This window comes from Mixophyes fleayi, chromosome 4 (assembly GCF_038048845.1).
Source record: "Mixophyes fleayi isolate aMixFle1 chromosome 4, aMixFle1.hap1, whole genome shotgun sequence".
In the NCBI taxonomy this organism is placed as follows: Eukaryota; Metazoa; Chordata; class Amphibia; order Anura; family Limnodynastidae; genus Mixophyes; species Mixophyes fleayi.
The window spans coordinates 78430004-78453822 of record NC_134405.1 but is presented as its reverse complement, the minus strand read 5'-3'; the positions used below and the strand labels follow the sequence as shown (position 1 = coordinate 78453822).

The 23819-nt window shown below is 41.1% G+C and overlaps 1 protein-coding gene across 2 annotated transcripts in view; it reads right to left on the bottom strand.

Moving 5' to 3' along the window:
* The window catches only part of MINAR1 (membrane integral NOTCH2 associated receptor 1), a 67396-nt gene extending 60647 nt beyond the window's left edge, over nt 1-6749 (bottom strand). The window contains exon 1 of one of the 2 annotated variants that reach the window (XM_075207495.1): nt 5490-6749. The gene's annotated coding sequence lies outside the window, so the exon portion shown is untranslated. The remainder of the gene's footprint in view (nt 1-5489) is intronic. The other variant, XM_075207494.1, reaches the window with a different exon arrangement.
* Nucleotides 6750-23819: the final 17070 nt, after the last annotated feature.

The following is a 23819-nucleotide window of genomic DNA, read 5'->3' as shown; positions in this document are numbered from 1 at the left end:
AACAAATGTGCTCGTAATTTCCTGTCTTTTTGTAACCTTCTATTAATTGCGATTAAACAATTGCTACTTTAATTTTTGAATGAGGCCACCAGATTGTTTTTACTAACCATTTCAACAATGTGGCAACTCTGCCAGTTATCGCTGTGATTGCCTGTTCCACTAAGAAAATAAATGAAGGTTTTCACCTACTTAGCCTACTCATGGCAAGTCAATATTATATTACCGGTATTTCCTATTTTCCTACATGAACTTATCTTACTAAGCCTATCATGTTTACAGATTTTTTCCTCAGTGTAAATTCTATGACTCAGAGTTGGAAGTATATATTAGTACACCATTACAACATAATAGATATACTAAGTATGCTGTGCGCAGCACAGAGCACATCTATGGTGAAAAGATAAATACATTACATGTATACTATGAAGAAAAGGATCTGGGTCTGTCACTCTCCACAGAAGAGGCCCCGCTCTGCTCTGCTGAAGAACAAAGTGGAGAGGGTGGGCCCAGGGCCGTCAAGAGGAATTTCAGGCCCCGGTGCAGCAACTTCTTGTCCCCCCTTCCACAGCCCCTGAATGAGGTGTGGACACATCAGATTGGTGACTCCTCCCACTACACAGCCAGGTCTAGGCTTCTGTACTTTGTACCTTCCCCCCCCCCCCACTCTCGACACCTCTGGGTGGGCCTGCATTCCCATACCCCCTTCAGCTCCAGGCCTCATAGCAGCTGCACCCCATGCTGTGGCAATAGCTTTGTCACTGACTATGATCCGATGCAATTTGCTGTGACCTTTAGCACATTAGTGTAGAACTGCATGAGAGTGGTGAGCATTGTTTATAGCGTCGCTTGCCAGCTAGGTATAAATCATTTTGACAGTGTTATAGACGATTAAGAGAGGGACAGTTGTCAATTTTGGCAGTAGAAAATGAATGGGTGCACAATTTGATTTTGTTTATTTATTGTTTGCGACTGTTTTTTGTACCTCTCAGTGAAAACAATAAATTTATTTTCTATATGGATACTTTGTTATTTCATAGTATTGAAACTGTGTGGCCTGTGTAGTCCCAAAATTATTGAAAGAGCAGGGATACGTATTACTCTTACAACACAGAACAAGAAATATTGTTCAGCCCAATGAATATTTTCTAGGAAGAGATAAAACGGAAGATCTATGTCACCACTTCTTTTTGTCACTTTCTGGCTTTAGAATGCAGAAATCCACAGCTGGGTTCAGCCACAATTTGGATTTGGTTTTTATTTAGAAGTCCAGGGAGATAACTTTCTCTGCATTGTTCAATTCCATAGCATAAGTTTCTGGAAAAGCTCCAAAATCATCAGTTTCACTTTGCAGTGTAATCTTGCAGTAACAATGTATCGCAAGAATGAGCCACGCTAAAGGAATCAGCAATACTCAGCAATAAACGCTTAAAAGGTTTTACATAACATAGAAAAAATTCTTTTAATGAACTAAACTAAGGACACAAATGTTTTGCTTCTCTAAATGACTCTGAATTAATTTGCTTCTAAATCAACTTCACCCAAAGAGAAGTTGTTATGGGACACTTTCCTTTCCATTACTTTGCAATTGCCATTTGAAGAGAAGGATGATTCGCCACTTTCTGCGCCCTACAAGTACTGGAGAGGTGGAGCTGCTGGGTTAAATTCAAGCAGTTGTCAACGTGATTATGAGGCTATTCACCAAATATTGATTGGATGTGTGCTTTATATTCTAGCCACTATCCACCAGATTAGAGGTGTGCTTTATACTCTAGCAACACTCCACCAGATTGGAGGTGTGCTTTATACTCTAGCCACTATCCACCAGATTAGAGGTGTGCTTTATACTCTAGCCACTATCCACCAGATTAGAGGTGTGCTTTATACACTAGCCACGAAATTGTAGGTGTTCTTTATACTCTAGCCACCAGATTGGAGGTGTGCTTTATATTCTAGCCACCAGATTGGAGGTGTGCTTTAAAGTCTAGCCACCAGATTGGAGGTGCGCTTTATATTCTAGACACTATCCACCAGATTGGAGGTGTGCTTTATATTCTAGACACTATCCACCAGATTGGAGGTGTGCTTTATATTCTAGCCACTATCCACCAGATTGAAGGTGTGCTTTATATTCTAGCTACTTTACACCAGATTGGAGGTGTGCTTTATATTCTAGACACTATCCACCAGATTGGAGGTGTGCTTTATATTCTAGCTACTTTACACCAGATTGGAGGTGTGCTTTATATTCTAGACACTATCCACCAGATTGGAGGTGTGCTTTATATTCTAGCTACTTTACACCAGATTGGAGGTGTGCTTTATACTGTAGCCACTAGATTGATGTTCTATTTTGTATAATATGTACCAGTTTGGAGGTGGATTAGGGGTCTAAAAAGTGTCGATAGGGCTGGGATTCTATCATTGTTCATAGCAGCGGCAGAAAACCTTATAAATACCATGATTTACTAAGAAAATATTGCCATGGCATCTAATATTCAGCTGCCCAGCAATACTGGCTGGCAAAATAGTCTTACCGCATGCTGTGTCAATCTTGGTGGACAAGTGGGCTTTCAGTTTCATTTGTAAAAAAAGAAAAAAGAAATAAAATATCTATTATTATTATCATTTATTTGTTAGGCGCCACAAGGTATCCGCAGCGCCGCACACAGTACTAACAGTAGACTATACAGGGTGAAACCATACAGAACAATGAACAAAAAGTACCAATACTTCAGAAACTCCGGCTAGTCATATGCAGTAAAGACGGAGCAGAAGATCAGGTATGGAGACAGGAGGGGAGGGGGCCCTGCTCATACGAGCTTACATCCTAAGGGAGGGTAAACAGACCAGGCACAAGAGGAGCCAGTTGAGGCAAGAGGAGAGAAGGGAGGACGAGCAAAGGGAGGAGATGGGGGGTTAAGTAGATGGTTGGTATGCTTTGAGGAAGAGGTGAGTTTTGAGTGCACGTTTGAAGGAGCACAGAGTAGGAGAGAGACGGATGGAACGAGGGAGGTCGTTCCAGAGAAGGGGGGCTGCACGGGAAAAGTCTTGGATTCTGGAGTGGGAAGAGGTGATAAGGGTGGAGGAGAGGCGGCGGTCGTTGGCCGAGGGCAGGGAGCGGGCAGGAGTGTGAATGGAGAGGAGGTTAGAGATATAAGGGGCAGTAGAGTTGGAGAGAGCCTTGTAAGTGGTGGTGAGGAGTTTGAAAAGGATTCTGTAGGGGAAGGGGAGCCAGTGTAAGGCAAGGCAGAGAGGGGAGGCAGAGGAGGAGCGGCGTGAGAGGAAGATGAGTCTTGCGGCCGCATTGAGTATAGAGCGGAGGGGGGAGAGGGGGGAGTCTAATATTCTGATTAGGTGCCTATAGCAGAAGAAGGATTGTTGCCATGATACTTAGCTGTAAGTCCAAAAAAGTAGTACAGAGACAGTCAGGCTACTAGTGGAAGCAGTAAGCAACCATGGTAAGCCCCAACCCAAAATAAAAGTAATCAGCAATACAGTGCCTATAAAACAAAAGACAGACCTGTAGATGGTAGTCACACAGACTTATTCTGAAAGGTGTGTATTTATATACTAACTCATAAATTGATGAATGTACTTTCTTTGAATAGATCACATAGTTACTACATATTTTATTTAATTAGTAATAAAAGTGATGTTTCTGCCAGGTCATATATGTATAACAATAAATGCAGTGCTGGACAGTCATACGAAGCTGTCTTGCAGGAAGGAGACAATATGCGTACAGGTATCTTTTTAATCCAATTCTCCTCTATTACTTTTTCATGGAGAGATGCTGATTCAGTACACAGGGCTGTCTTACCAAAGCAAACTAAGATATAATCCAAACACCATATATACTCTCAGGGGAAGGGGAATTATAATACTATTCTACTCAACGTAAGGAGCTAATATACACAAGAATAATGCCACCATATCCTGGTCATCTTACAAAGTTTCATACACTTGGAATAAATACAGGGAAAAACAAATAATAAACTAGTAGTCATATAAACATATATATAGCATACTTGCCAACTCTTCCACAATGCCCAGGAGCTTCCTAAAATAGTGAGTGATGTCCCGAACTCGTGAAAGAGTCTGACAATCTCCTAGAAGTCAGGCTGGACAGAGAAGCAGTGGGCATAATTGGTGATGAGTACCTTCCAACATTTCACTCCCTGGCATTAAGACAGGGGGCGTGGTTACATAACAAAGCACTAGGTTGCCCCTTATATACCAAAATTGGGACATCTGGGAGGTATAGTGATGTCAACACTCATGTCCACCATGGAGGAATAATTGGGGAGAAGAATAAGTAATGACTACATCTGTGTGCTGGAGAGTGATGGCCATTTTGTTTTAGCACATCTCCTGACAAATAAACTTTATTTACTAGGAAGTGGTGTGCTACAATAAAATGGCCCCCGCTCTCCAACACGCAGATGTCATTACTTACTCTTCTCCTAAGTGTTTCCTCTGTCAGTGAGTCCTGCACACAGAATATAATAGTGAATTTTGCTGTAGACCTATACTGAAGTGGGTGAGAGGGTCTGTGTTGAGGGGGACAAAAAAAGTGGCAGAATATATATATATATGTGTTTATTCTACCTGGTAGTGCAGAATATGCCCCCAGGCACCAATAAAAACGCCCATGGGTGGAGGTAGACAAGCCCCTTCAGCGAACTGAACACTCTTTAGCAGCGCCCGCAGCATAGTGTGCAGCTTCTAGGTATACCTTGCACAATCAACTTTAAATGATTTTACAAAAGTAGGCAAGTATCCTATATAACAGTAAACAGAGGCGTATAAACAACATTAAAAACTTTTGCAGATAATATAGTCTGGATGATATCAACCAGTCCCGTGGCTAATTCCGAAATATTTCACATGAGAGCTGAGAAAGATTTTAATAGCTACAGAACAATTACTTTACCCTGAGGGATAATTTTTATATACCATATTAACTACTTCTGACAAGAGGTGTTTAAAACCAGCCCCCTCCCAGCTAAACAATCCACCAAAGCCAGAACACCCACTAAGTGCACCTGTGAACTAAATCATTTTTACATTAACCAAGTTGAACTGTTGCTGACATTAATGAGTTACTTGATTTAGGACCATAACCTGTGCAACGGATATCCAGTAGTTTAAGCAAATCACCTTTCATATATAGATGATATGGAGCAAGACACCATCATCAGTCATCTATATACCAAAATATATTGTTGTATTTGCAGAACATGTGCCCATAACATCCTAGATGTCTAAAGATAATGAAACATAAATGCTATTCTATGCACACATACATGCCCCTTATGCTTCTCCATTATATTCCTCATGCTTAACTTAAATGTCATAATGATCTAAAGAGAAATTAACTATTGATGAATAGACCCCCAAGTGTTCTCTCCCTGCTGATCCTTTGAGCTTTGCTGGGCCCCTCCTGGGATTTTCAGCCTCCCCTCCCTTGGCCTTCTCAAGCTACTTACCTGTAGCTCGGTGCTGGCTGCAGACTGTAAGAACTAGAAGATTGTTGTTGTATTCAGGACTTGTTTTCTCTTGGTGAATGGTGATACTAAATGTATATTCTCTATGTGTGTTGTGTAAAACAAGATATGTATACTGTGCAGTATGCCTATATTATGCTGCAATTATCTATATATTGCTGATGTTCTATTTTGCAAAATGTGTGCATGTGTTGTGTTGATGGGTCCTTGCACAGTATTGGCAATTTATAGGTCACTGACGTGTTATTTTTACTCTGCTCAGTTTGGCCATGTCATATTTGCAACGTGTGCGTTAATGTGATCTTTCCTGCAGTGAGATGGGGTATGTGTTGTGTTATAGGTAAGCAGTGATTTGTGTGTATGTCAGTGACAATGACAGTCAGTTTTTGCAATTGGCTGTAAAGCAATGTAACAATGATGTGTGTGATTGTGTATGTCTTTATTTGCATATGTTTATATAAAATCACAGTGCACGTTACAGACATAGGTGTCATGAGATGCTTGCAGTGTGTGTATTAGTGTGGATCAGTGAGCAAATACAGTGCATATGTAATTAAATGATCATATCACGCATAATGAAAATCTGTCCTCTGAGAAGCACACACTGTTTTATGACTGTGTGTCTGTGAAATATTGTCTGTTTTATTGTTGGATCTCTTGTTACCTAGTGAAACAGTGTTGTGTCTGGTAGTCTGTGTGTCTTGATGCTGGTGCTGCTGCTGTCATGTCTCTGCTCTTCTATGTGCTCCTGGTTTCAGACACAGACATCCTCAGTCCTGGAAGCAATGTCTTTTTCTCTCATCCTCAGCTGCAAGAATGAATGGTGTCCAGCAGACACAAAGCTGAGCCTTGCAGACCCCAGCCCAGCACTGCACAATTCTCCGCTGCAGAAGAAGTCCTTGCTGCTCATTCTCCCAGGCACCCAGCAGCACCCGGCTGCATGGCTTTTCTGTCACACCATCCCCCCTTTTTACAATTCTGTTTTTACATTAGTGTGTCTCTATCCTGCAGCCTGATTTGTTGCTCTTCTTTATCTTTCCTTCCTTCTAACCTTCCACCTCCCACAATCCCCCCCCCCTCCTTTTATATATTATCCCAGGCTGAATATCAAGGGACACCTATATAATATCTTAAGACTTTGAATGAAGAGCTCTGTAGTGGTCCCTCCTTTTTTCGTTGAAAGGGAGGAGAAAATCTAGGTCTGTTATGGCTCATGAGGTAGATGGTTGATGCCCTGTACCTGTGCCTTATATCTGACAAGAGCACACAGGGTATCTATCGCACCACTCTGCAGTGTGAGATGAATTAAACAGTGTATAATCAGAAAGAGGAAAGGACAGCCCACACCCTGTATCAGTGATGAAGGGAAAGTAGGTTCTCCTATGTATAGTGCTCTCAGTGGGTCTCTCATTGCAGCGAGCCACAGGATTCGATTAGCATTAATTAGGAGTTTCCAGGCTGGTGTACTTGGCTTGCTGGTCAGGTTTGTAGAGAGAGACGTACATACCCTTGATGATTGTTTCTTAGAAATAGAAAAAAAGATGATTATAAATGAATCCCCCAATTGATTATGGTTTCTACCCTATGAAATTATAAAAATCAATTATTGACATACTGCTCCACAGCTGTAAAACTAATTATGCAGCTGGGTGCTTTTAAACTTGATTAAAACAGTCAAACCTTGAACTTTAATAGAGCACAAGAATTTATCTTTAAAATGTGGTTTGTTTATTATTGTTCTGTTTCTCCTTTGCAAATGATTTATAGTCTCATCAGTTGAATGCTGCCTGTTTAATGGATGACAAATATCATAGAGCTGGGGTCATGAGTTCAATTCCCGACCATGGACTTATCTGTGTGGAGTTTGTATGTTCTCCCCGTGTTTGCGTGGGTTTCCTCCGGGTGCTCCGGTTTCCTCCCACACTCCAGAAACATACTAGAAGATGAATTGGTTGCTATTAAATTGACCCTAGTCTCTCTCGGTCTGTGTGTGTGTGTACGTTAGGGAATTTAGACTGTAAACTCCAATGGGGCAGGGACTAATGTGAGTTCTCTGTACAGTGCTGCGGAATTAGGGGCGCTATATAAATAGATGATGATGATAGAAACCTTTCAGGGAAAATTGGCCTTTTGCTGCCTATTGTAAATGGCTAACGGTGCATTTCCTATGCTCTCACACTTCCTGTCAGATTGTACATCATAAAACATGTTGCTAAAATGGAACTTACACATTACTATACAGACATTTAAGGGTGATATCTGTACCACTAAATGCAAATCGTGTAAAAAATTGGATTTGGTCATTACACATTGTGTTTTAAGGTTTAACCTATAACATAACTGGGGGGAATAAGACCTAATCATAACTGCAGTGTAAACACGGTATATCAAATGAATACATTTATAAATTTAGCTACTAAAATGTAAATTGTGAACTTAGAGGGTCTGTTGTGTGTGTATTTGGTGGCTCTGCACATCCCAGTGTTAGAAGATAGCCGTGTCACTGGTGTCAGCTTCAAAGACCTCATTGGGTGAGCTATATCCTGGCCTAGGATGAAGTTTTGACACCTGAATAGACTTTTAGGAATCGTTCAGCATGATGTCTGGCACAAGGAGACCATATGATGACTGGCTATATTTTATATAGATAAAAATAATTCAGTTTTCAAATATGCCACTTAAAATCAATAAAAGTAATGATCAACCACATATTCCTCAATAGCATGATGAAGGGCAGCTCATATGTCAAATTAAGAATTCTGCCAAACAGAGAGGTTGAGGAAATTAGTATAAACTCAACTAATACCCTGTACCTAGGCCTGTTTGGTATCAATAGATGGGTAAATTCATAGGAGATAAATAATAAAATTGGGTCTGTGTGACACTCCACAGAAAGGTTAGGTCACATAGTAAAATTGGGTGGTAAATCAGGCAACATGCAAATGGTGATTGTAAAAACTGTCACAGACCACAACCCCTGGAGGTGGGGAAAGATGTGAAAATGTCTTTAAAAAGATGAGAACAGCTACAAGAAATTATCAGTCTTTAAGAAAATCAATCTTTTGTGATAAGCTGTCCATCTTCAAGCCAATTTCCCTTGGCTCAGAATATACAACTTACCTGTAAATTATATATTTAATCCCCTTATTCTAAACTATTTTGCTTGTGTATGTATGTTAATTGTTTATTGTTTTTTTTATTAACCTTTAATCATTGTACTTTTTGTATATTAAATCTAAAAATGTAATAGTGATGTCCTTATTGCTCAAAATGAATTCACTGCCTGTCTAGAAGAGATAGATTGCTTGACTATGCCTGCATGTACATTTGTGTCATAGAGCCTTGAGGGGTTAAGTGTTAACCTTTTGATTGCTAGTGTGTGCCTAGCTAACTGTGTGTAACAAGTATTGCTTATTGTGTGTCAGTGTGAGGCAGTATATTGGGGTCCTATTGACCTTATTCAATAGGTGGTAGCAAACCAAAGTGGGTGTGGTTGTGTGAGCGCTGTTTGGGGGCGATTCTGCTAAATCTGTAACCTGTGCGATAGGTGAGAGGAAGCTTGAGTGCTGGGACCGTGTGTAACCTCATACAGTAATCACTTCCAAGTCACAAGTGCGCATAGTGCAGTTTGTGACTGGTAAAGGCAGTCTGGAGAGGTTTCCTGACATAATAGAGGTGATATATTGTTAGACGGCGTGTGAATATAGGATAATATATTAAATCAGGGAGTAGTCAGTGTATCTATAATATAAAAGCTTAGTGGCGTGTGTCAGTCTGTCTGTGTGTGGAAAAAATAAAACCAAGCTGCAGCGCCACCTGCTGGGCGGAGTTATACACTGACTTACTAAATTCTTAGTGTGTGTGGAAAAAAAAATTCAGAAAGGGCTGAAACTTGGTATACTAAGATGTTTTTAATTTGTTAATTTAATTTGTTAATTGTTAAAAGTGTTTATAAAGATTTTAAAAAATATATATATATTTCTTGAAGGAGAAGTGACAGTTGGGAGTGGTTGGTGGTTGCCGGGGGTGACAGTTGGGAGTGGTTGGTGGTTGCCAGGGGTGACAGTGGGGAGTGGTTGGTGGTTGCCGGGGGTGACAGTGGGGAGTGGTTGGTGGTTGCCGGGGGTGACAGAGTGAGAGGAGTGTGATACTCAGGACCGCTGAGAGAGATCCCTGTGTCTGGATAGACATCTGGATAGATGCGGCGATGAAAATGAAGGATAAGGTGATGGAGAAGAATGATGAGGTGGTGACATGTAGACAAAACCATGTTAAAAAAGGGCGCTTACGTCGGGAAGTAATGCTCTTGCCCTGAGGAGGCCTGGGCTATGGCCCAAATGCATGACAAGAACCTTTTTAACACCTTAAGTAGCCTGATTTGACTAGAATGCATGAGTATCATGCACGGGTTAACTTGTATATATATATATATATATATATATATATATATATGACCACTGACAAGTGACGTGAATAACAGTGATTATATTGTTACAATGTCACCTGTCATGGGTTGGGATATATTTGGCAGCAAGCGAACAGTCGGTCCATGGTATGGAGCTGAGCGACTTTGACAATGGCCAAATTGTGATGGCTAGACGATTGGGTCAGAGCATCTCCAAAATGGCAGGTCTTGTGGGGTGTTCCCGGTATGCAGTGGTTAGAACCTAACAAACGTGGTCCAAGGAAGGACAGCTGGTGAACTGGAGACAGAGTCATGGGCGCCCAAGGCTCACTGATGCTTGTTAGAAGCGACGGCTAGTCCTTCTGATCCAATCCCACAGAAGAACTACTGTAGCACAAATTGCTGAAAAAGTTAATGCTGGCTATGATAGAAAGGTAGAAAGGAAAAGGAATAAAGAGCATTTAATGTGATTGAATTCCATAAGTAATGTCTGCTATACATAAAGCTTAAAATAATACAAACACAAACATTTTTAAATCTCAACTTTTATTAAGTAGTGTAACAAATCTAAAATCATTGTACCAGCAAAAATATTAAAAAGTAGAAAGTGTGATGTTAAAAAAACCACATACTGGGAATATCTCTGGGTATGTATGATATAATTCAATATATTATATTATAATATATCCTCAGGTTGTATAATTATCCTCCTACTAAAATGAAATTCTCTCATATAGTGCTGTGTTATACTCGCTCCATCAGTCCGCATGTTAAAGATATCTTTAATGGTGGTGCATAAATTTTATCGCTTCTACTTTCTCAGTCAGATATTATAATAAAGCTGTTTGCAACTTAATATATGAGAGATTCTGATATTATATTTAGTTAAGATCGCTCCATGTGAATATTCTAATGTAGTAAAGAGCTTGGAATCATGATAAATATATTTGATTGTTTGCTTTCAGTATTATTATTAACAATAATCATTATCATTGATCAGTATTATCAATGACAGTAAAATCTTCCTTTTAGTTTATAGGTTAGTTTATATTTAGTCAACTAAAAAAAAATTGTTACACAGTTTAATAAATATTGAGATTTAAAAAAGTTTGTGTTTTTATTATTTTAAGCTTTATGTATATCAGACATTACTTATTGAATGCAATTAGATTAGTCAATTATTACACATCGAATTCTCTTTTTTTCTCTTTCCTTTCTATGCATTTATGGAATTTAGTGGTACTACCTCCAAATGTGTAATCTAAGTAATCTGAATACATTAAAATAATTGATTCACAAGAGATAATGTAAACTGAAATATTTAGTGATATATATCTGGTGCTGCAGCATCTTTATCTGTATGATAGAAATTATATATCTATGATAGAAAGGTGTCAGTACATACAGTGTATTGCAGCTTGCTGCGATATGGGGCTGCGATATGGGGCTGCCCATGCTGACCCCTGTCCACCACCGAAAGGGCCCCACGTAGCTTTCAACCATGCTGCTTTGGGCTCTGCTCCACACTGCTATTTTCAAAGAATAGTATTGTGTCCATCGACAGAAGTGCAAAGCCCTTTGTGTGAAGTCCCAGAATGCCACGTACCCCAGCCAGCATTCTAGGGCACCAAAATTAAATTTTGCTCAGAGGGGAGAGGAGGTAAGGTTATACTTGTGACCTACCTGAACCCATCATTGGTAAGAGAAGACAGATATATGCTTTCTGCTTTATTGCCTGGTGGTTGCAAAATTTAACTTATATATCATATCGGATAAAAAAAAAGAAGGTATAACATATATCCAATCCGATAAAAACAAAGCTATAATAAGCAAGAGAAGTTGTCCTGTTTGGCAGCTAAGCGCACACAATAAGAACTTATATTGAGAATTTTACTCAGTATATAGAGCAAAATAAATATTGCAGAATTCTTGTCCATGCAAACAGGATACAAAAAAGACACAGAGAATTACACCAAGCACAGAGAATAAGAGAAATAACATTTATTTACTCTGTATCTGAGTTTATCCTGTCAATACATGCAAAATAAAAACAGATATAGGGCATTGAATTCAATATGCAATAAGAGAAGAGGTACTATGCACGACATACAACATAGGAACAGATACTCTGAATCACCAGCATATAGGACAAGATAAATGACATAATCACAGTTGTTTTGTTCTACACCTCTTGTTTTCTCAATTGCTTGGATCAGACCACAGGGCCTCCAAAAAGCAGAAAACGGAGTGCTGGTCTAGGAACCAGGGAGTATGAGATCTACAGACAAGAACAGAGGTCAGGTCAATCAATTCTTTGGCTGCTATTGCTATTAGCAGTCTAACCTGCTATTATAGGTTTGGCACAAAGTGACACTCGAGAACATTTTAAGGGGAACCCGAATGTGCCAAGATTTGGGGTGCGCTACTCAGACTTTCCCATCCACCTCCACAGTGCAGTGATCAGAGTTAACGCCAGCATACATCTGTTGCAGGCCCAGCAGATACAATGAGAGAGTAGCAGGGGTAGTCCTTTCTGCTGCTCTGGCTTTCTTCATCTTAGTGCCATATTATTTGCAGTGGAGGAGAGTCAGGTAGAGTAGTATGGGGAATACTGGTGAAAAGAGAGGCATGTAAGTGCAAAGACAGTAGTCAGGAGGCATGTGAGAGAAAAGCTTGTGGGCAGGGGGTGGTGTGAAAAAGCAGATAGGCAGGTGGTGGCATATGTGAGAAAAGCTGGTGAGCAGGGGGTAGCATTTGAGAGAAAAACTGATTGGTATGGGGAATGGGTGATGAAAACTGATTGACAGGGACCATGTGTGAGAAAAACTTGTGAGCAGGGTGTATGTGTATAAAAAGTTGGTGTGCAGCAGGGCATGTGTGAGAACAGCTGGTGAGTAGGTGGTCATGTTAGGAGAAAGCTGGTGGACAGAGAGGCATGGGTAAAAATAGCTGGTGAGCACATGGTATGATGAGACTGGGCACCACAGTGGGAATACCAGGCCAACCCAATTTGTAAGTCAGCAGGTGAAATGGGCTACATCAGCCCACCCAGTTTATTAAATGTGGCTGGATCCAACTTTGTTTTGTAACCAAAGGGAGAGGGGGAGGCTGCCCACAGGAAATATGAAACAGCTGGGTACCCTGACATGTCAAAAAGTAGTGGAGGGGTTATGTGTGAGAAAAGCTGGTGGGCAGGGGGGGGATGTGTGAGAAACGCTGGTGGGCAGGGTGGATATGTGAGAAACGCTGGTGGGCAGGGGGACATGTGTGAGAAACGCTGGTGGGCAGGGGGACATGTGTGAGAAACGCTGGTGGGCAGGGTGGATGTGTGAGAAACACTGGTGGGCAGGTGTTTGACATTGGTATGACCTGTTTGCAGGGCCGTAACTTAAAATTGTAGCGCCTGGGACAAAAAGGAAATATGACACCATGTAGCCCTCAATTTTAACCAAATTAACCAAAAATGTTTATAATGTTGTACAACCTTTCAGCTTTGTGCCCTGGGCTGTTGCCCCTTTCACACAGTCTTAGTTACGGCCCTGCCTGTGTATAGTGATCAGTATGTATAGTGTACTTAAATAGAGTGTCTGTTACCGATTTAAGTTATTTTTGGTTTTGGTTTTGGACTCCCCCCTTCACCCCCTCTAGAACTCCTGCATTTGCTTTTAAGCGTTCTCTGAAAACCCACCTCTTCAAGAAGCTTGTAATATTCTTCAACCAACCTCTTAACTAGGGATGTGCACCGGCCACTTTTGGTGTCTCGTGTCTTGTGTTTTGGATTCGGATTTGCTTGAGGTTTTGGGTTCGGATTTGTTTTGCAAAACACCTGACGAAAGGTTTTGGTTCGGATTTAAGGTTTTGGATTCGGATTTATTTTGAAAAAAACATAAAAAGTGTTAAAATCAAGTTTTTGGGGTTTATTTTCACTCCTACGCTATTATTAACCTCAATAACGTTCATTAGCAATTATTTCCACTAATTTCCAGTCTATTCTGAACACCTCACACCTCACAATATTGTTTTTAGTCCAAAACGTTTCACCGAGGTAGCTTTCTGGACTGCATAGTGCAGTGGTCCCGGTACACAATTTGGTACCGGGGCCACAATATATCACCCTCAACTGGTCTCAATTCCACCAAAAAAGTATCTGGACTGCGTAGTGGAGTGGTCCCCACAATATAATAAAAAAACCCTCAACTGGTCTGAATTCCACCAAAAAAGTATCTGGACTGCGTAGTGGAGTGGTCCCCACAATATAATAAAAAAACCCTCAACTGGTCTGAATTCCACCAAACAAGTATCTGGACTGCGTAGTGGAGTGGCCCCGGTACCCAATTTGATACCGGGCCACAATATAATAAAAAAAACCTCAACTGGTCTCAATTCCACCAAACAAGTATCTGGACTGCGTAGTGGAGTGGCCCCGGTACCCAATTTGATACCGGGGCCACAATATAATAAAAAAACCCTCAACTGGTCTCAATTCCACCAAACAAGTATCTGGACTGCGTAGTGGAGTGGTCCCCACAATATAATAAAAAAAACCCTCAACTGGTCTGAATTCCACCAAAAAAGTATCTGGACTGCGTAGTGGACGGAGTGGTCCCCACAATATAATAAAAAAAAAACTCAACTGGTCTGAATTCCACCAAACAAGTATCTGGACTGCGTAGTGGAGTGGCCCCGGTACCCAATTTGATACCGGTGCCACAATATAATAAAAAAACCCTCAACTGGTCTCAATTCCACCAAACAAGTATCTGGACTGCGTAGTGGAGTGGTCCCCACAATATAATAAAAAAAAACCTCAACTGGTCTGAATTCCACCAAACAAGTATCTGGACTGCGTAGTGGAGTGGCCCCGGTACCCAATTTGATACCGGGGCCACAATATAATAAAAAAAACCTCAACTGGTCTCAATTCCACCAAACAAGTATCTGGACTGCGTAGTGGAGTGGTCCCCACAATATAATTAAAAAAAACCTCAACTGGTCTGAATTCCACCAAACAAGTATCTGGACTGCGTAGTGGAGTGGCCCAGGTACCCAATTTGATACCTGGGCCACAATATAATAAAAAAACCCTCAACTGGTCTCAATTCCACCAAACAAGTATCTGGACTGCGTAGTGGAGTGGTCCCCACAATATAATAAAAAAACCCTCAACTGCTCTGAATTCCACCAAACAAGTATCTGGACTGCGTAGTGGAGTGGCCCCGGTACCCAATTTGATACCGGGGCCACAATATAATAAAGAAAACCCTCAACTGGTCTGAATTCCAGGGAACAGATGGCGGACACCGGATGGACGTCTAAAACCAACAAAGCAGTTAAGGGCGCAGTTCCTCTTTTTTGTGACTGCACAAACAATTAACGTAGTAATAGAAATCACAGGGTTTTTTTTTGTTTTAAATAGAGAAAGAAAGAAGGTAGTACTAGAAATGGCAGTTACTTAGTTTCTTTTAAATAGAGAAAGAAAGAAGGTAGTAATAGAAATGGCAGTTATTCGAATCCCCAGGAGAGTCTAAGTGGGGTGAGCCACAGAGAGATTATTTCCCTCAGTTTCTCTAACAGGTTGTCAGTGTTGTGCCTCTTCTTAAAACCTATGATACATAAATACACACACTCGGCAAAGCTTTTACAAATTATCTGCGGCACAGGAGAGTACCACTGGACTGTACTTTAATAGCAGTACCTATTATTTTTGGGTACAGCAACAGTGAATGATCGTAGTTAGACTTTTAAATAGCAGTACAAGCTAGATTTTTTAAAATTTTGTAATATTTTTTTCCAATTAATTTCGGAATTTTTTTTATTTTATTTTTTTAAATTAATTTTTTATAATTTTTTTTATAAAAATACATTTTGTTTTTAACTTTTGGATAACTTGGAAATAACAATGCCCTTAGCAGAACAGACCACAGGACACAGGAAATACAGAAAGAAAGAAGGTAGCAATAGAAATGGCAGTTCCTCTTTTTTGGAACTGCACAAACAGTGATGAAGATTAAGGTGGAGCTGGTGGCATGTCACGGTCCTCTTCAGAGGACAATCTCCTGACCAGCAGGTCTTTGCACCGCTGTAGACTTGTGTCCGCCGGAAACAGAGACACAACATACGCTTTAAACCGAGGATCGAGAACGGTGGGCAGAATGTATTCCTCTGACTTTAAAAGACTGACCACCCTCGGATCCTGGCAAAGCGTACGAAGGGCTTCATCCACAAGAGCTACATGCTTGGTGGAATCGCAATGGTGTACCAGCTCCTCCCTCACTTTCTCCAGCTGCTTCTGCAAAAGCCTGATCAGGGGAATCACCTGACTCAAGCTGGCAGTGTCGGAACTGACTTCTCGTGTGGCAAGTTCAAATGGCTGCAGAAACTTGCACAACACGGAAATCATTCTCCAGTGCGCTTGACTGAGGCGCATCCCCACTCCTTTTCCTATGTCTTAGGTGGCTGTGTAGGCTTGAATGGCCTTTTGATGCTCCTCCATCCTCTGCAGCATATAGATGGTGGAGTTCTAGCACGTCACTACCTCTAGTTAATTTAGATTGCAAGGCTTGTAAATACTTTGAAGATAAAAAAAGCAGGCTGCACAGACTGTGGAGCTAGAAAGTAAAATTAAATGGACCACGTTACTTTGGTGGCTATCTATGCCCCCCCCCCCCCCCGCCCTACACTTGTAGTTGAATATAAAAAAAGCAGCCTGCATAGACTGTAGAACTAGAAATTCAAATATACAAAGAAATGGACAAAGGCAGTTTGGTATTTGTCTGCATCAGATCCCCTCTTCACTAGGAGTAAAATAGAAAACTATTCAGCCGTTATATAATCTAGAATATAAATAGAAATTGAGAAAGGCAATTTGGTATCTGTCTGCATCAAAATCATCAACATCCTCCTCAGCGCCAGCTACATCAATATTCTCCTCCCGGTGTACAACATTCACACCTTCATTAGCCAAATCTGTAACTGGACTGTGGGTGATCCTTCCAGCATATGCAGAGGGCGTGCTGCAAATGCTGGATGGAGTCACCTCTTCCCGTACAGTGATGGGAAGGTCAGGCTTCACAACCACCAACACCCTTGGACTCGCCTTAGGGATTTGTGATGTCATCTGTTTAGAAGGCAGAGTTCTTTGCTGTTTTGTTGTTGTTTCTGACAGCATAACTCTCTTAAATTTTTTGTAGGGGGGGGTAGGAGGAGGGATTAGATCCTTGGGTGAAGCTGGACCACTAGTCATGAACACGGGCCAGGGCCTAAGCCGTTCCTTGCCACGACGTGTCGTAAATGGCATATTGCCAACTTTACGTTTCTCCTCAGATGATTTTAAGTTTCTCTTTTTGCTACTTTTTGAGAACTTGGGCTTTTTGGATTTTACATGCCCTGTACTAGGAGATTGGGCATCAGGCTTGCCAGACGACTTTGATGGCATTTCATCGTCTATGTCATGACTAGTGGCAGCAGCTTCAGCATTAGGAGGAAGTGGGTCTTGATCTTTCCCTACTTTATCCTCCAAATTTTTGTTTTCCATTATATGTAGCACAAGAGAGCGTACCCCTAAGCCACACACACTCGGCAAAGCCTTTAAAAATTATATGCGGCACAGGAGAGTACCACTGGACTTATACTGCTGAATCAGTGAACTTTGTAATAGCAGTACCACTGGACTTATACTGCTGAATCAGTGAACTTTGTAATATATCAGTACCACTGGACTTATACTGCTGAATCAGTGAACTTTGTAATAGCAGTACCACTGGACTTATACTGCTGAATCAGTGAACTTTGTAATATATCAGTACCACTGGACTTATACTGCTGAATCAGTGAACTTTGTAATAGCAGTACCACTGGACTTATACTGCTGAATCAGTGAACTTTGTAATATAGCAGTACCACTGGACTTATACTGCTGAATCAGTGAACTTGGTAATATATCAGTACCACTGGACTTATACTGCTGAATCAGTGAACTTTGTAATATATCAGTACCACTGGACTTATACTGCTGAATCAGTGAACTTTGTAATATAGCAGTACCACTGGAATTATACTGCTGAATCAGTGAACTTTGTAATATATCAGTACCACTGGACTTATACTGCTGAATCAGTGAACTTTGTAATATAGCAGTACCACTGGACTTATACTGCTGAATCAGTGAACTTTGTAATATAGCAGTACCACTGGAATTATACTGCTGAATCAGTGAACTTTGTAATATATCAGTACCACTGGACTTATACTGCTGAATCAGTGAACTTTGTAATATAGCAGTACCACTGGACTTATACTGCTGAATCAGTGAACTTTGTAATATAGCAGTACCAATGGACTTATACTGCAGGATTGTTTTGGGATATTTTTTTATTTTTTTTTATAATTACTTTTTTTGTAATTTTTTTTATAACTTTTTTTGAAATTTTTTATAATTTGGGAATAATGGGGAAATAACAATGCCCTTAGAAGGACAGAGCACAGGACACAGCACCACTGGACTGAACAGGACACAGCACAGGACCCAGCAGCACCACTGAACTCAGAAGGACAGAGCACAGGACACAGCACCACTGGACTGAGCAGAACACAGCACAGCACAGCACAGCACGAGATATAGCAGGACACAGGACCACCTAACACAACCTCCCTCTACCCTGATCAATGCCCGAGTGAAGATGGCGGCGACTAGCGGGGAATTTATAGGATCCGAGTATCGCGAGATCCGACAGCGGGATTATAACTCAGAGCCTCGGTTTCAGTTTTGCAATTGGCGGGAATACCCGGATCTGTCTCGGATCGGCAACGTTCGGGTGGGCTCGGATTTCAGATATCCGAGCCCGCTCATCTCTACTCTTAACCTCACTACATTACCCTATTACCATCCGTTACACAATTTCACACAAGACAACTACCCCCTGACCAACATTGTTGTGTGACAGGATCATTTAGCTTATGAGTCACTTTTACCTTTGCAGTCTGGCTGGGCCGAAATGCAAAATGTAGACTTAACCTCATGTATCTAACTCCCATTATCCCATAGATTGTAAGCTTGCGAGCAGGGCCTTCTCATCTCTTTGTCTGTTTTACCCAGTTTGTTTATTGGCTTACTATGCTTGTCCACGATTGTAAAGCGCTACGGAATATGTTGGCGCTATATAAATAAATGATGATGATGATGATGGTCAGCAGTGGAGCCTGGACAGCATTCTGTATTTTGTATGAGTGCATCTGGGCTGCAGTCTTGACAGCCAGCCAGAAGGAGGTAAGAATTATTATTTTTATTTTACAAAAGTTAAATGTGTGAAGGGCTGAGAAGTGGATACTGGTGGGAGAATAGGCAGTACAGTAGACTGTAGCTTTGTCTTGGGCACTGAGAAACCTTAAACCGTCCCTGCCTGAGTCCCGTCTTCCTCTCAACCTCCTCTCCTGCTCTACCTCCTTCCTCACAGAGCGCGACAGCATCCTGCACGGTGTAGTGCTGTTCTGTATAATGGGGCTTCTCACCGATTTTTAGTCTGTGATAAGAACAGTTAGTCATGTTCACAGTTGATTAACACTACAAAATCCTGCGTCATGTTTTCATCTCCAGACTACTACTTATCAACATAACCTGAGCAAACTAGAGTCAAAAAAGGAAGGACAGCGAAGTCACTAACATTTTTAGTATTTTTTAGTATTGAATACTTTTGTAAAAGTTTGTATATGTTGTCATGATGGTGGCATTCCGAAGAGAAAAACATTGCCTGCCCCTGTACTATTCAAGGATCTGACCACACATTGGGAACAGCCCATTACTACACTGTGCATCTGCACATAGCAACATCATTTGATTGCCAGACTGAAACATTATATACTTACACAGAGTGAGTCCTGTGGCAAATAAGAGATAGCCAATCTGAGCCTGACAGAGAAGAGAGGGGGCATTGTTACTACAGTATGATACTTACTTTACTAGCTACCACTGCTCTCAGAGATTGCCTATTCTCAGCAAAAGGTAGGATACTTGCTATAAGAGGTGTACACATGCTATTGTTAGCAGTGTATTAATCTGTTTAATGGATAATAAAAGAAAAAGAGTAAACACACAATAATGTACTCAGTATGGATTTGGTAATAGAAGTGACTAAAAAAAGCTATTCACCTAGTGTAGGTGCGGGACAGGCTCTATTATGTATACTGTGATAATGTTCAGTATGCCACCACCAGAATTTAGTGCTGAAATAAAGAAAAGAAAGAAAAAAACATAGTGTGACCCTTTCAATTCTATACTCTTGTGAGGTAAAATCACACTCACCCCAGTGGAATAGTCAAAGTGTGTTTTTATTTATATGAGTTCAGAGGTCCATGCTTCAAAAGAAAATTCTTGCTTTCCGAAACAATGATAAAATCATGATTCAGTACATTCTAAATGTACAAATTATAAAAGGAGGATGCAAGTACAATTTCATACATTATAAATCACCTGTTATAATGATTCTAGAGGTATGTACAACATTCAGGTATCTTCTCTACCACCACTTTTATGCATCTCACAAGTAGCAAATTGCTTTCCTTAAGAAGCAAAATGTTACCTGTGAAATGCGGGTGCAGTGTTCTTGAGACCTATTGGGCCCAGATAACTGTCAGACAGAGCCAGCAATCAGAACCAGAATCATGGTCAAACATAGCCAGGGATCAGAAGCAGAATCGTAGTGAGATGTAGGCAGGGATCAGATGCAGAATTGTAGTCAGACATAGCCAAGAATCAGAACCAGAATCGTAGTTAAATGTAGCCAGGATCAGAACCAGAACCATAGTCAGTCGTAGTTAGGATTCAGAACCAGAAAGCAGACACAGGTTTATACAGCACTGGAACCAGGACGCTGCAGTTAGAAGCAAAACGATGTCGCTCGGCGCTGAGTGTCGGTTCCATTCGATGACCCTGCAGTCAGGTGCCTGTTCTTTATGTCAAACCCCTGACTGAGAAGACGTGACTCCTTTTGCTCCTGCTATATTTTTCTCGCTGTTCCAGTGATTCCTCAGTTGCTGTTCAGTGCTACTCATCTTCTGACATAATTGCCTCATGTTCAGCTCGCTGTACCAATGATTCCTCAATTGCTGTTCAGTGCTACTCATCCTCAGACATCACTTCCTCATTTTCAGCTCGCTGTTCCAGTGATTCCTCAGTTGCTGTTCAGTGCTACTCATCCTCAGAAATCCTCTTTTCAACTCCAGTTCACTGCTATATGGCATCTCCCTGCAAAGTTCTCTCCAATCTTATATTCTTCATACGGGTCTCATCTAACACTCTCCCAGAGTGCCGCGACCTGCGGGGCAGTGGCTGCAAAGCCCATACTTCCATGCGGGGGTTCCTTGAGAAAACAACCTGTCCCATTAGACTTTGCGCCTCTGGGTAGAGTAATGTCAAGCTAGGCAGGTCCCGGGACCCTATACTTCTGCCTAGATCCGTGACACAACCAATCAGGATAATGCAGGTAACACAGCTGCAATGCAGCTCAGCTTAATTGAAAGCAGATAGTTCTCATACACAGAAAAAAGAACCTGACATCTAACAACAGAATCCTAACACATGTAGGTAGCACACCTGCATTGCAGCTCAAACTAATTGAAAGCCAGTAGCTCTTACACGCAGGGAAACAGCAACAGAACCAGTTAAGAGAAATAGAATCCTAAGCCATGCTTGATGTTAATGATGTAATGATGTATCCCAAAATATGAATGTACTATATATAAAATGGTTTTCAGCAAGTTACTGTTTGGCTAGAAAGGACCATATTTGGGTCATGCCAAGCTCAGTGTATTATCCTTATAATAATAGATCAAAGCTATACTTTACAAAATCCATGTTTGAAAAGACCTCTGTATAAATTTGTAACCACTGGAACCAGTCCGACATATACAGCAAGATTTTTTCCTTCATATAGGTGAGTTTAGATAGTCATCCAGATCCAAAGAAGTCAAAAGACAGGAGGGTAGTCTTCAAGTCAGGAACACGGATTCAGAAAAGCTGGTTCACACAGACTAGCTCAATAAACTGTCAATGTGTGGTTCCCAGTGTTATGGAAGTTTTCAGGAATAATTCAAAGATGAAGTCTCTTCAGAATATGCTCCGTTTATTGTTGTATGCACAATACAGACCATTCAATTCAAGCAGAACAATGGTGATTACATATTAACTTTGTAAGCTTTTTATGCCCTAAAACCACAGACTAATACGTAGATAAAGAATCATATAAGACTTTGAACCAATAATATCACTCTATATGACAGGACCACTCAACATCCCCAGATACAGACATAAATCCAAGTAAACCTTGCCACATCTTATCTGGTGTTGACTTGCTCACCACAACTTCCCTGTTTCCCATCATGGACAATGGAGGGCACATTTCATTTTAGACAAGTTGCAATATATAAAATATTATAGACATGTTTCCTCATATACTTTGAGCAACACTGGCAAAAAACAACTTAATTTGTCAAGATATATAAACTTTAGCTTTGTTAACTCTAATGCATCCTACTACCGTTTTATAACCAGCTGTAATTCAACTACCATTTGTGTGAATTGATTATCCATGTTACCAAGGAAGCTTCTTATATAGGCCTAAAACAAGCCTCAGGTGTTGGCAACTAATTACTAGCAGTAGGTCATTAGGCCATTCCCTGATGCAGATATACACCTAGTAAACTGTGCAATAGCACTACTGTGTGGAGGCTGCGCTGATGCAACTTATAGTTTGCATTTCGAGTACCGCAACACCAGATTCCTCCCAGGCATTGGTGGAGGTAAGTGGTATAAGAAATCCTGCGGCAGAAATGTGACCATTTTGGCAAAATATTGATAATTCATTCTGCTGGCTTCATATGCACAGAAAGCAGCTTTGCTATCGATTAAGATACCTGTTAAGGGTTTTGGGAAACCTTTAGACAAATACTGAATTAGTATGTGCCTTGACAGTCGCCCAAAAGACTAACAGGTGCACCGTGTTTTCCTGGGTTTACGAGTGTGGAGTGTGGAAGGATAGATAAGGACAGGTAAGGCTCCTGAGGTTTCAAATTGACAGGTTTCAGCCTTTGCATTGCAAATGCCAGTTTGGTGTGCCACATGTAATTGAAATCAGGCAAAGAATAAGGGTCACAGAGCCTGATGGGCGCTCAGTCCTTTGGCACCCTTAAGATATTCCCAGGTTTTGTGGTCTGTCTAAACTGTAAATGATAACGAAGAACCTTCTAATAAATGTCACCACTCTTTGAAAGCAGCCTTCATAGCCAAATGTTCTTTAAACTTGATTACTTACTTCTGCTCTGTTGTCAGTAATTCCTGGGATACGTATTAACAAGGATGGAGAAGCATCTTATCCCCTTACCATTGTGACAAGATAGCTGATAGAGCTTTATCCGAGGCATCTATTTCTAAGGTAGATGGTAGCAGTCAATACCGTTTGTTGACTATTTATTATGTATCTTAATACAACCAATACTAAATGTTTGATATCTATCTGTTAGGAACCCCTCTAGCCGGTACAGCACAACCCGGAGTCTGCTCTGCCAGTCAGGTTTTCACTGGAGCCCCTAGTGGTGGGGACAGACTTGGCCGCAGACTAGCAGAGGGCCGTGAAGTGCGTACTGGCTAGGGAGAACCCAGGAAAGCGGAGTAAAGTCCAGGCAAGGGTCGATGGCTGGCAGCAGACAGGGAATCCAATAAACAAGCCGAGGTCAAGGGTCACGAGCAAACAGGAAGGTCGGTAAACACGCCAGAGGTCGGGGTCACAAGAAACCCAGGCAGGGTCCAAATCCAGGCAAATGGTCATACACGGGCAATCCAACAGAATATCCAAAGGACAGGAACAAGGAGCAGAGCAGGTCTGCAGACTGGTAACAGAAGCTATAAACGGCATTGA